A 12573-nucleotide genomic window follows, 5' to 3' on the forward strand; every position below is an offset into this window, starting at 1 on the left:
AAATAACACCGGAAGCACACCAAGCCAAGTAGATGGCTGTCGTGATTTATTTCAGTCCAACAAACTCTGAAGTGTACAGTAATTTTCTGATTATGTATGAATGCAAGGCTATCTCTAGAGAAACATCTATAACGACCATTAAATGATCACAATAGTTGGGTCAAACAAACATATAATCTGAATTTTGGTTCCACAACAGCACATGTGAAGAAAAAAAAGTAACTTCAGGGTGCTCTTGCGTACCTGGCCGATAGCGCAGGCGGCCGCTGCGATCTCGAGCAATCATGATGGGTTGGCGAAACCGCGAAAAGTTGAGGCTGTGATTATTTGCTATGGCAAGTAGGTCTAGATTGGCGCGAGGCCAAGAAAACCACAAAAGTACTGCTACAAGTAATTTTGGAGGGGGTTAGTGAAAACGAATCTACCGCAGCGACCGGCAGGGAGGAGGAGCATATGCCTGAAACGGAGGCGATCGTAGATTGAAAGACCTCATCATCAAGGAGCAAGCGAAGAATATGTATAGGGAGAGGTAGGTTGGTTGATTTCTGTTAGGAGCAGCAGGATTTTCCATGTGGGGAAGAAGAAAAACATGAGACCAAGAACAACAGGAGAGATTGAGAGAGAGAGAGGCGTGACAAAGAGAGATTACATTGGAGGGGCTTAGTCAAACGGATCTATAGCAGCGAGAGAGCAAGAGGGACTTGAGAGATCGAGAGAGAGAGACGTGAGAAAGAGAGACTATGTTTTTTTCTCTTTCAAGGAAAGAGAGACCACGTTTTGAAGGAAAGAGAGACCATGATTGCTATGGTTCTTTTTTTAGCATGATTGCTACGATTCTGGTCCTATGAGGTGGACGACTCATATATTTGTTTTTTTCTGTTGTGAGATTTCTCGGAAGATCTACACCGTAATAACTCGGTCCCACCAGATTAACGGCTCGTGAAATCTGATTAACGTGGTAATTTCTAGGGAGTCTAGAATTAGTATAGGTATAGATATCTAGGCATGATCATGAACATAGGCATCACGTCCGTGACAAGTAGACCGAAATGATTCTGCATATACTACTATTACTCCACACATCGACTGCTATCCAGCATGCATCTAGAGTATTAAGTTCATAAGAACAGACTAATGCATTAGGCAAGATGACATGATGTAGAGGGGTAAACTCAAGCAATATGGTATAAACCCCATCTTTTTATCCTCGATGGCAACAATACAATACGTGCCTTGCTGGCCCTGCTGTCACTGCGAAAGGACACCGCAAGATTGAACCCAAAGCTAAGCACTTCTCCCATTGCAAGAAAGATCAATCTAGTAGGCCAAACCAAACTGATAATTCGAAGAGACTTGCAAAGATATTTAAATCATGCATAAAAGAATTCAGAGAAGAATCAAATATTGTTCATAGATAATCTTGATCATAAACCCACAATTCATCGGATCTCGACAAACACACCGCAAAAAGTGTTACATCGAATAGATCTCCAAGAAGATCGAGGAGAACTTTGTATTGAGATCCAAAGAGAGAGAAGAAGGCATCTAGCTAATAACTATGGACCTGAAGGTCTATGGTAAACTACTCAAACATCATCGGAGAGGCTATGGTGTTCATGTAGAAGCCCTCCGTGATCGATTCCCCCTCCGGCGGAGCGCCGGAAAAGGCCCCAAGATGGGATCTCACGGGTACAGAAGGTTGTGGCGGTGGAAAAAGTGTTCCGTTGCTCTCCCCGAAGGTTTCAGGGTATAAGAGTATATATAGGCGAAGGAAGTAGGTCGGTGGAGCTGCGAGGGGCCCACGAGGGTGGGTGGCGCACCCTCCTGCCTCGTGGCCGCCTTGTGGCTTTCTTGACCTCCACTCCAAGTCTCCTAGATTGCGTTTGTTCCAAAAAATATCCTCGCGAAGGTTTCATTCCGCTTGGATTCCGTTTGATATTCCTTTTCTGTGAAACACTGAAATAGGCAAAAAACAGCAATTTGCACTGGGCTTCTGGTTAATAGGTTAGTCCCAAAAATAATATAAAAAGGTATATTAAAGCCCATTAAACATCCAAAACAAATAATATAATAGCATGGAACAATCAAAAATTATAGATACGTTGGAGACGTATCAGCCCCTGGGTGGGCACAACCCACCAGGGCGCGCCCCCCTCTCCTGGCGTGCCCAGGTGGGTTGTCCCCACCTGGTGGCCCCGCAGACCCTAAAACCGACGCTATAAAATCCTATTTATCCAGAAAAAATCAGGAAGAAAGAATTATCGCGATCCACGAGACGGAGCCGCCGTCACCTCCTGTTCTTCATCGGGAGGCCAGATCTGGAGTCCGTTTGGGGCTCCGGAGAGGGGGATCTTCGTTCTTCGTCATCACCAACCCTTCTCCATCGCCAATTCCATGATGCTCCCCGTCGGGAGTGAGTAATTCCTTCGTAGGCTCGCTGGTCGGTGAGGAGTTGGATGAGATTCATCATGTAATCGAGTTAGTTTTGTTAGGGCTTGATCCCTAGTATCCACTATGTTCTAAGATTGATGTTGCTATGACTTTGCTATGCTTAATGCTTGTCACTTTGGGCCCGGGTGCCATGAACTCAGATCTGAACCGTTTATGTTATCATAATTATATCCATGTTTTAGATCCGATCTTGCAAGTTATAGTCACCTACTACGTGTTACGATCTGGCAACCCCGGAGTGACAATAGCCGGGACCACTCCCGGTGATGACCGTAGTTTGAGGAGTTCATGTATTCACTATGTGTTAATGCTTTGTTCTGGTTCTCTATTAAAAGGAGGCCTTAATATCCCTTAGTTTCCAATATGGACTCCGCTGCCACAGGAGGGTAGGACAAAAGATGTCATGCAAGTTCTTTCCATAAGCACACATGACTATTTACGGAATACATGCCTACATTATATTGATGAACTGGAGCTTGTGGCGTATCGCCCTAGGTTATAACTGTCTCATGATGAATATCATCCAACAAGTCACCGATCCAATGCCTGCGGATTTATCTTATATTGTTCTTGCTAAGTTACTACTGCTATCGTCACTATTACACTTGCTACAAAATTACTGCTATCACTGTTACCATTACTGTTACTATTGTCACTACTATCAAAACTATCATACTACTTTGCTACTGATCACTTTGCTGCAGATAATTAATCTACAGGTGTGGTTGAATTGACAACTCAGCTGCTAATACCTTAGAATATTCTTTGGCTCCCCTTGTGTCGAATCTATAAATTTGGGTTGAATACTCTATCCTCAAAAACTATTGCGATCCCCTATACTTGTGGGTTATCATTACACCATATGGAGATTTCTTGAGGAACGATTTCCTAACTATTCCTTGCTAAATCTAGATGTGATTCTTCATAACAATTGCCTTAAGTAAGATGAATTCCAATTATTCTAAGTTTGGTGATTGTTTATTTGAGCTTCGTGACCTTATGCGTGCCAAAGGAGATGTTGGAATCATTAGCAATATCATTTCCGAAGTTATTAGAATTCATAAAGATGAACATTGTGATGATCACTTATCTAATGAATCACTCTCTCTAGGAATTGATCAATCACAAGACTATGTTGAACAGGCATACTATGATGAGGATGATGATAGTGACTTTGATCTCAATGAGTCTATGAGACACTTTGGTTTTATGGCTAATCTTCGCGGCTACATGGCTGGAGGAAAGGAATGGGTTCTTGATAGTGGATGTACCAATCACATGACCCGATGATAACCCACAAGTATAGGGGATCAATTGTAGCCTCTTTCGATAAGTAAGAGTGTCTAACCCAACGAGGAGCTAAAGGTAGAACAAATATTCCCTCAAGTGCTATCGACCACCGATACAACTCTACGCACGCTTAACGTTCGCTTTACCTAGAACAAGTATGAAACTAGAAGTACTTTGTAGGTGTTTTTGGATAGGTTTGCAAGATAATAAAGAGCGCGTAAATAAAAAGTAGAGGCTATTTAGATGAAGACATAACTAAGTTAGTTTCAGTAGAGAGCTTTTTGTCACGAGAAAGTTATTTGTCCCTAGGCAGTCGATAACTGGACCGGTAATCATTATTGCAATTTTATTTGAGGGAGAGGCATAAGCTAACATACTTTCTCTACTTGGATCATATGCACTTATGATTGGAACTCTAGCAAGCATCCGCAACTACTAAAGATCATTAAGGTAAAACCCAACCATAGCATTAAAGCGTCAAGTCCTCTTTATCCCATACGCAACAACCCCCTTACTCGGGTTTGTGTTTCAGTTACTCACGCAACCCACGATAAGCGAATCATGAACGTATTGCAACACCCTACAGCGGGAATCCCTCATGCTTGCGCGACACGGAGAGCACCATAGGACAGCACCAATAATAAAACATGCAACTCAAACCAATCTTGATCATCAAATAACCCATAGGACAAAACGGATCTACTCAAACATCATAGGATAGCCATACATCATTGGGAAATAATATATAGCGTTGAGCACCATGTTTAAGTAGAGATTACAGCGGGTAAGAGAGAGGTTACACCGCTGCATAGAGGGGGGAAGAGTTGGTGATGATGGCGGTGAAGTTGTTGGCGAAGATTGCAGTGATGATGATGGCCCCTGGTGGCACTCCGGCGCCACCGGAAGCAAGGGAGAGAGAGCCCCCCTCCTTCTTCTTCTTCCTTGACCTCCTCCCTAGATGGGAGAAGGGTTTCCCCTCTGGTCCTTGGTCTCCATGGCATGGGAGGGGCGAGAGCCCCTCCGAGATTGGATCTGTCTCTCTGTCTCTCTCTGTTTCTGCGTTCTGCCCGGCTGCCCTTTCACCGTTTCGTATATATATGAAGATCCGTAACTCCGATTGGACTGAAATCTTCGCCGTGATTTTTTTCCTAAAAATTAGCTTTCTTGCGGCCGAAGAAGGGCATTAACTGCCTTACAGGGGGCCCACGAGGGTCAGGGGCGCGCCCCCCTGCCTCGTGCCTCCCTCGGGCACCGTCTCGCGTGGATTTTCCTTCCCATATTCTCCGAATATTCCAAAAATAATCTCCGTCCGTTTTTATCCCGTTTGGACTCCGTTTGATATGGATATTCTGCGAAACAAAAATGTGCAACAAATAGGAACTGGCACTGGGCACTGGATCAATATATGTTAGTCCCCAAAAATAGTATAAAAAGTTGCCAAAAATATATGAAAGTTGTAGAATATTGGCATGGAACAATCAAAAATTATAGATACGACGGAGACGTATCAGCATCCCCAAGCTTAATTCCTGCTCGTCCTCGAGTAGGTAAATGATAAAAAAGATAATTTTTGATGTGGGATGCTACCTAGCATAATCTTGATCATGTATCTAATCATGGCATGAATATTAAGACACGAGTGATTCAAAGCAATAGTCTATCATTTTACATAAAAACAATAATACTTCAAGCCTACTAATAAAGCAATCATGTATTTTCAAAATAACAAGGCCAAAGAAAGTTATCCCTACAAAATCATATAGTCTGGCTATGCTCCATCTTCACCACACAAAATATTCAAATCATGCACAACCCCGATGACAAGCCGAGCAGTTGGTTCATACTTTTTAACGCGCTTCAGCCTTTTCAACCCTCACGCAATACATGAGCGTGAGCCATGGACATAGCACTATAGGTGGAATAGAATAATATGATGGGGGTTATGTGGAGAAGACAAAAAAGGAGAAAGTCTCACATCGACGCGGCTAATCAACGGGCTATGGAGATGCCCATCAATTGATGTCAATGTGAGGAGTAGGGATTGCCATGCAACGGATGCACTAGAGCTATAAGTATATGAAAGCTCAAACTGAAACTAAGTGGGTGTGCATCCAACTTGCTTGCTCATGAAGACCTAGGGCATTTGAGGAAGCCCATCGTTGGAATATACAAGCCAAGTTCTATAATTAAAATTCCCACTAGTATACGAAAGTGATAACTCAAGAGACTCTCTATATGAAGAACATGGTGCTACTTTGAAGCACAAGTGTGGTAAAAGGATAGTAACATTACCCCTTTTTCTTTTTTTTCTTTTTTTTCCGGGCTTCTTTGGCCCCCCTTTTTTTACTTAGGCTTCTTTGGCCTCTCTTTTTTTTGATGGGGCAATGCTCTAATAACGATGATCATCACACTTTTATTTACTTACAACTCAATATTATAAATAGATACTAGAACAAAGATATGACTCTATATGAATGCCTCCGGCGGTGTACCGGGATGTGCAATGATCTAGCGTAGCAATGATATCAAAAAACGGACGAGCCATGAAAACATCATGCTAGCTATCTTACGATCATGCAAAGCAATATGACAATAAATGCTCAAGTCATGTATATGATGATGATGGAAGTTGCATGGCAATATATCTCGGAATGGCTATGGAAATGCCATGATAGGTAGGTATGGTGGCTGTTTTGAGGAAGATATAAGGAGGTTTATGTGTGATAGAGCGTATCGTATCACGGGGTTTGGATGCACCGGCGAAGTTTGCACCAACTCTCGAGGTGAGAAAGGGCAATGCGCGGTACCGAAGAGGCTAGCAATGATGGAAGGGTGAGACTGCGTATAATCGATGGACTCACATTAGTCATAAAGAACTCATATACTTATTGCAAAAGTTTATTAGCCCTCGAAGCAAAGTACTACTACGCATGCCCCCAGGGGGATAGATTGGTAGGAAAAGACCATCGCTCGTCCCCGACCGCCACTCATAAGGAAGACAATCAATAAATACCTCATGCTCCGACTTCGTTACATAACGGTTCACCATACGTGCATGCTACGGGAATCACAAACCTCAACACAAGTATTTCTACAATCCACAACTACCCACTAGCATGACTCTAATATCACCATCTTTATATCGCAAAACTATTGCAAGGAATCAAACATATCATATTCAGTGATCTACAAGTTTTATGTAGGATTTTATGACTAACCATGTGAATGACAAGTTCCTGTCATCTCTCTAAATGGATATAAGTGAATCAAGAGAGTTTAATTCTTTCTACAAAAGATATGCCCACGCTCTAACAAGTATAAGTGAAGCAAAAGAGCATTCTACAAATGGCGGTTTTCTATGTGAAGAGAAACAGGCAATCCAAACTTCAAATGATATAAGTGAAGCACATGAAGCATTCTATAAAGCCATACTCAAAAGATTTAAGTGAAGTGCAATGAGCATTCTATAAATCAACCAAGGACTACCTCATACCAGCATGGTGCATAAAATAAAAGTGAAAACTAAATGCAAAAGACGCTCCAAGATTTGCACATATCGCATGAACGAAACGAATCCGAAAACATACCGATATTTGTTGAAGAAAGAGGGGATGCCTTCTGGGGCATCCCCAAGCTTAGACGCTTGAGTCTCCTTGAATATTTACTTGGGGTGCCTTGGGCATCCCCAAGCTTGAGCTCTTGCCTCTCTTCCTTCTCCTCACATCGAGACCTTCTCGATCATCGAACACTTCATCCACACAAAACTTCAACAGAAAACTCGGTAAGATCCGTTAGTATAATAAAGCAAATCACTACTCTAAGTACTGTTGCAAACCAATTCATATTTTGTTTTTTCATTGTGTCTACTGTAATATAGCTTTTTCATGGCTTAATACACTGATATAAATTGATAGCTTCATCAAAACAAGCAAACTATGCATCAAAAACAGAATCTGTCTAAAACAGAACAGTCTGTAATAATCTGAACATTCACCATACTTCTGGTACTTGAAAAATTCTGAAAAAATTATAAAAAAATAAAAAAATTGTGTAGAAAGACAGTGCAAAAAGAATCAGAACCGTTTGACATTCCAGTAAAAAATTAAAAATCACGCACTACAGCCAAAGTTTCTGTCCTGCACCATACAAACCAACAAGCATTGTAAACATCCTAAAGGCAAACCTTGGCACATTATTTTTATAATACAATGGAATTGTACAAGGGGATAATTATTTTTGTTGAAAAGTTTCTGTAATTAAGATTCACAAAGTTTCCATGGGCATGAACAAAGTTCAAGGCTAGCTCCCACTTTAACAATGCTCGTCTTTCTCACTTTCACTTTCCTTTTCGAAAAAGTTTTTAGGTTCCCCTATTTATTTTTTTGTTTTTAAACTATATAAAAGCACTCAACAGAAATAAATGACTCTCTAAAACTTCCGGGTTGTCTCCCTGGTAGGGCTTTCTTTAAAGCCATTAAGCTAGGCATATAGTGCTCAAGTAATGGATCCACCCGGATCCCAAGGTATATAAAAGCCAATTTTAATTAACAATGATTTGTGATTTAGTAGTGAGCACAAAGTAACATATATCATGCAACAATGAAGTCTAACTCTCTTCCTATGCATCGGCATGTCATAAAAGAACAATTCATGCACACATAGTTGTTGGGGAACGTAGTAATTTCAAAAAAATTCCTACGCACACGCAGGATCATGGTGATGCATAGCAACGAGAGGGGAGAGTATGTCCATGTACCCTCGTAGACCGAAAGCGGAAGCGTTAGCACAACGCGGTTGATGTAGTCGTACGTCTTCACGATCCGACCGATCAAGTACCGAACGCACGGCACCTCCGAGTTCAGCACACGTTCAGCCCGATGACGTCCCTCGAACTCCGATCCAGTCGAGTGTTGAGGGAGAGTTTCGTCAGCACGACAGCGTGATGACGGTGTTGATGATGCTCTACCGACGCATGGCTTCGCCTAAGCACTGCTACGATATTATCGAGGTGGACTATGGTGGAGGGGGGCACCGCACACAGCTAAAAGATCAATGATCAATTGTTGTGTCTCCTAGGGGTGCCGCCCTCCCCGTATATAAAGGAGTGGAGGAGGGGGAGGGCCGGCCCTCTCTATGGCGCGCCCTAGGAGGAGTCCTACTCCCACCCGGAGTAGGATTCCCCCCCCCCCCTTCCAAGTAGTAGGAGTAGGAGTCAAGGAAAGGGGAGAGAGAAGAGAAGGAAGGAGGGGGCGCAGCCCCTCCCCCTAGTCCAATTCGGACTAGGCCTTGGGGGGGTGCCCAGCCTCTCCTCTCTCTTTCCCCTAAAGCCCAATAAGGCCCATATACTCCCCGCCGAATTCCGGTAACTCTCCGGTACTCTGAAAAATACCCGAATCACTCGGAACCTTTCCGATGTCCGAATATAGTCATCCAATATATCGATCTTTACGTCTCGACTATTTCGAGACTCCTCGTCATGTCCCCGATCTCATCCGGGACTCCGAACTACCTTCGGTACATCAAAACACATAAAATCATAATATAACCGTCATCGAACTTTAAGCGTGCGGACCCTACGGGTTCGAGAACTATGTAGACATGACCGAGACACATCTCCGGCCAATAACCAATAGCGGAACCTGGATGCTCATATTGGCTCCCACATATTCTACGAAGATTTTTATCGGTCAAACCGCATAACAACATACGTTGTTCCCTTTGTCATCAGTATGTTACTTACCCGAGATTCGATCGTCGGTATCTCAATACCTAGTTCAATCTCGTTACTGGCAAGTCTCTTTACTCGTTCCGTAATACATCATCTCGCAACTAACTCATTAGTTGCAATGCTTGCAAGGCTTATAGTGATGTGCATTACCGAGTGGGCCCAGAGATACCTCTCCGACAATCGGAGTGACAAATCCTAATCTCGAAATACGCCAACCCAACAAGTACCTTTGGAGACACCTGTAGAGCACCTTTATAATCACCCAGTTACGTTGTGACGTTTGGTAGCACCCAAAGTGTTCCTCTAGTAAACGGGAGTTGCATAATCTCATAGTCATAGGAACATGTATAAGTCATGAAGAAAGCAATAGCAACATACTAAACGATCAAGTGCTAAGCTAACGGAATGGGTCAAGTCAATCACATCATTCTCCCAATGATGTGATCCCGTTAATCAAATGACAACTCATGTCTATGGTTAGGAAACATAACCATCTTTAATTAACGAGCTAGTCAAGTAGAGGCATACTAGTGACACTCTATTTGTCTATGTATTCACACATGTATTATGTTTCCGGTTAATACAACTCTAGCATGAATAATAAACATTTATCATGATATAAGGAAATAAATAATAACTTTATTATTGCCTCTAGGGCATATTTCCTTCAGTCTCCTACTTGCACTAGAGTCAATAATCTAGTTCACATCACCATGTGATTTAATACCAATAGTTCACATCACCATGTGATTAACACCCATAGTTCACATCGTCATGTGACCAACACCCAAAGGGTTTACTAGAGTCAATAATCTAGTTCACATCGCTATGTGATTAACACCCAAAGAGTACTAAAGTGTGATCATGTTTTGCTTGTGAGAGAAGTTTAGTCAACGGGTCTGCCACATTCAGATCCGAATGTATTTTGCAAATTTCTATGTCAACAATGCTCTGCATGGAGCTACTCTAGCTAATTGCTCCCACTTTCAATATGTATCCAGATTGAGACTTAGAGTCATCTGGATCAGTGTCAAAATTTGCATCAACGTAACCCTTTACGACGAACCTTTTGTCACCTCCATGATCAAGAAACATATCCTTATTCCACTAAGGATAATTTTGACCGTTGTCCAGTGATCTACTCCTAGATCACTATTGTACTCCCTTGCCAAAATCAGTGTAGGGTATACAATAGATCTGGTACACAACATGGCATACTTTATAGAACCTATGGCCAAGGCATAGGGAATGACCTTCATTCTCTTCCTATTTTCTGTCGTGGCCGAGCTTTGAGTCTTACTCAATTTCACACCTTGTAACACTGGCAAGAACTCTTTCTTTGACTGTTCCATTTTGAACTACTTCAAAATCTTGTCAAGGTATGTACTCATTGAAAAAACTTATCAAGCGTCTTGATCTATCTCTATAGATCTTGATGCTCAATATGTAAGCAACTTCACCGAGGTCTTTCTTTGAAAAACTCCTTTCAAATACTCCTTTATGCTTTGCAGAATAATTCTACATTATTTCCGATCAACAATATGTCATTCACGTATACTTATCAGAAATGTTGTAGTGCTCCCACTCACTTTCTTGTAAATACAGGCTTCACCGCAAGTCTGTATAAAACTACATGCTTTAATCAACTCATCAAAGCGTATATTCCAACTCCGAGATGCTTGCACCAGTCCACAGATGGATCGCTGGAGCTTGCACATTTTGTTAGCACCTTTAGGATTGACAAAACCTTCTGGTTGCATCATATACAACTCTTCTTTAATAAATCCATTAAGGAATGCAGTTTTGTTTATCCATTTGCCAGATTTCATAAAATGCGGCAATTGCTAACATGATTCGGACAGACTTAAGCATAGATACGAGTGAGAAACTCTCATCGTAGTCAACACCTTGAACTTGTCGAGAACCTTTTGCGACAATTCTAGCGTTGTAGATAGTAACACTACTATCAGCGTCCATCTTCCACTTGAATATCCATTTAATCTCAATGGCTCGCCGATCATTTGGGCAAGTCAATCAAAGTCCATACTTTGTTCTCATACATGGATCCCATCTCAGATTTCATGGCCTCAAACCATTTCGCGGAATCTGGGCTCATCATCGCTTCCTCATAGTTCGTAGGTTCGTCATGGTCAAGTAACATGACCTCCAGAATAGGATTACCGTACCATTCTGGTGCGGATCTTACTCTGGTTGACCTACGAGGTTCGGTAGTAACTTGATCTGAAGTTTCATGATCATCATCATTAACTTCCTCACTAATTCGTGTAGGCATTACTGGAACTGATTTCAGTGATGAGCTACTTTTCAATTCGAGAGAAGGTACAATTACCTCATCAAGTTCTACTTTCCTCCCACTCACTTCTTTCGAGAGAAACTCCTTCTCTAGAAAGGATCCATTCTCAGCAACGAATTTGCCTTCGGATCTGTGATAGAAGGTGTACCCAACAATTTCGTTTGGGTATCCTATGAAGATGCACTTCTCCGATTGGGTTCGAGCTTATCAGTTTGAAACTTTTTCACATAAGCATCGCAGCCCCAAACTTTAAGAAATGACAGCTTAGGTTTCTTGCTAAACCACAGTTCATACGGTGTCGTCTCAACGGATTTATATGGTGCCCTTTTTAACATGAATGCAGCTGTCTCTAATGCATAACCCCAAAACTATAGTGGTAAATCGGTAAGAAACATCACAGATTGCACTATATCCAATAAAGTATGGTTATGACGTTCGGACACACCATTATGCTGTGGTATTCCAGGTGGCACGAATTTGTGAAACTATTCCACATTGTTTTAATTGAAGACCAAACTCGTAACTCAAATATTTGTCTCCGTGATCAGATCGTAGAAACCTTATTTTCTTGTCACGATGATTTTCCACTTCACTCTGAAATTCTTTGAACTTTTCAAATGTTTCAGACTTATGTTTCATCAAGTAGATATACCCATATCTGCTCAAATCATCTGTGAAGGTCAGAAAATAACGATACCCGCCGCGAGCCTCAACACTCATCGGACCACATACATCAGTATGTATGATTTCCAATAAGTCAGTTGCTCGCTCCATTGTTCTGGAGAACGGA

The sequence above is a fragment of the Aegilops tauschii genome, chromosome 7 (genome assembly GCF_002575655.3).
Source record: "Aegilops tauschii subsp. strangulata cultivar AL8/78 chromosome 7, Aet v6.0, whole genome shotgun sequence".
NCBI classification, from domain to species: domain Eukaryota; kingdom Viridiplantae; phylum Streptophyta; class Magnoliopsida; order Poales; family Poaceae; genus Aegilops; species Aegilops tauschii.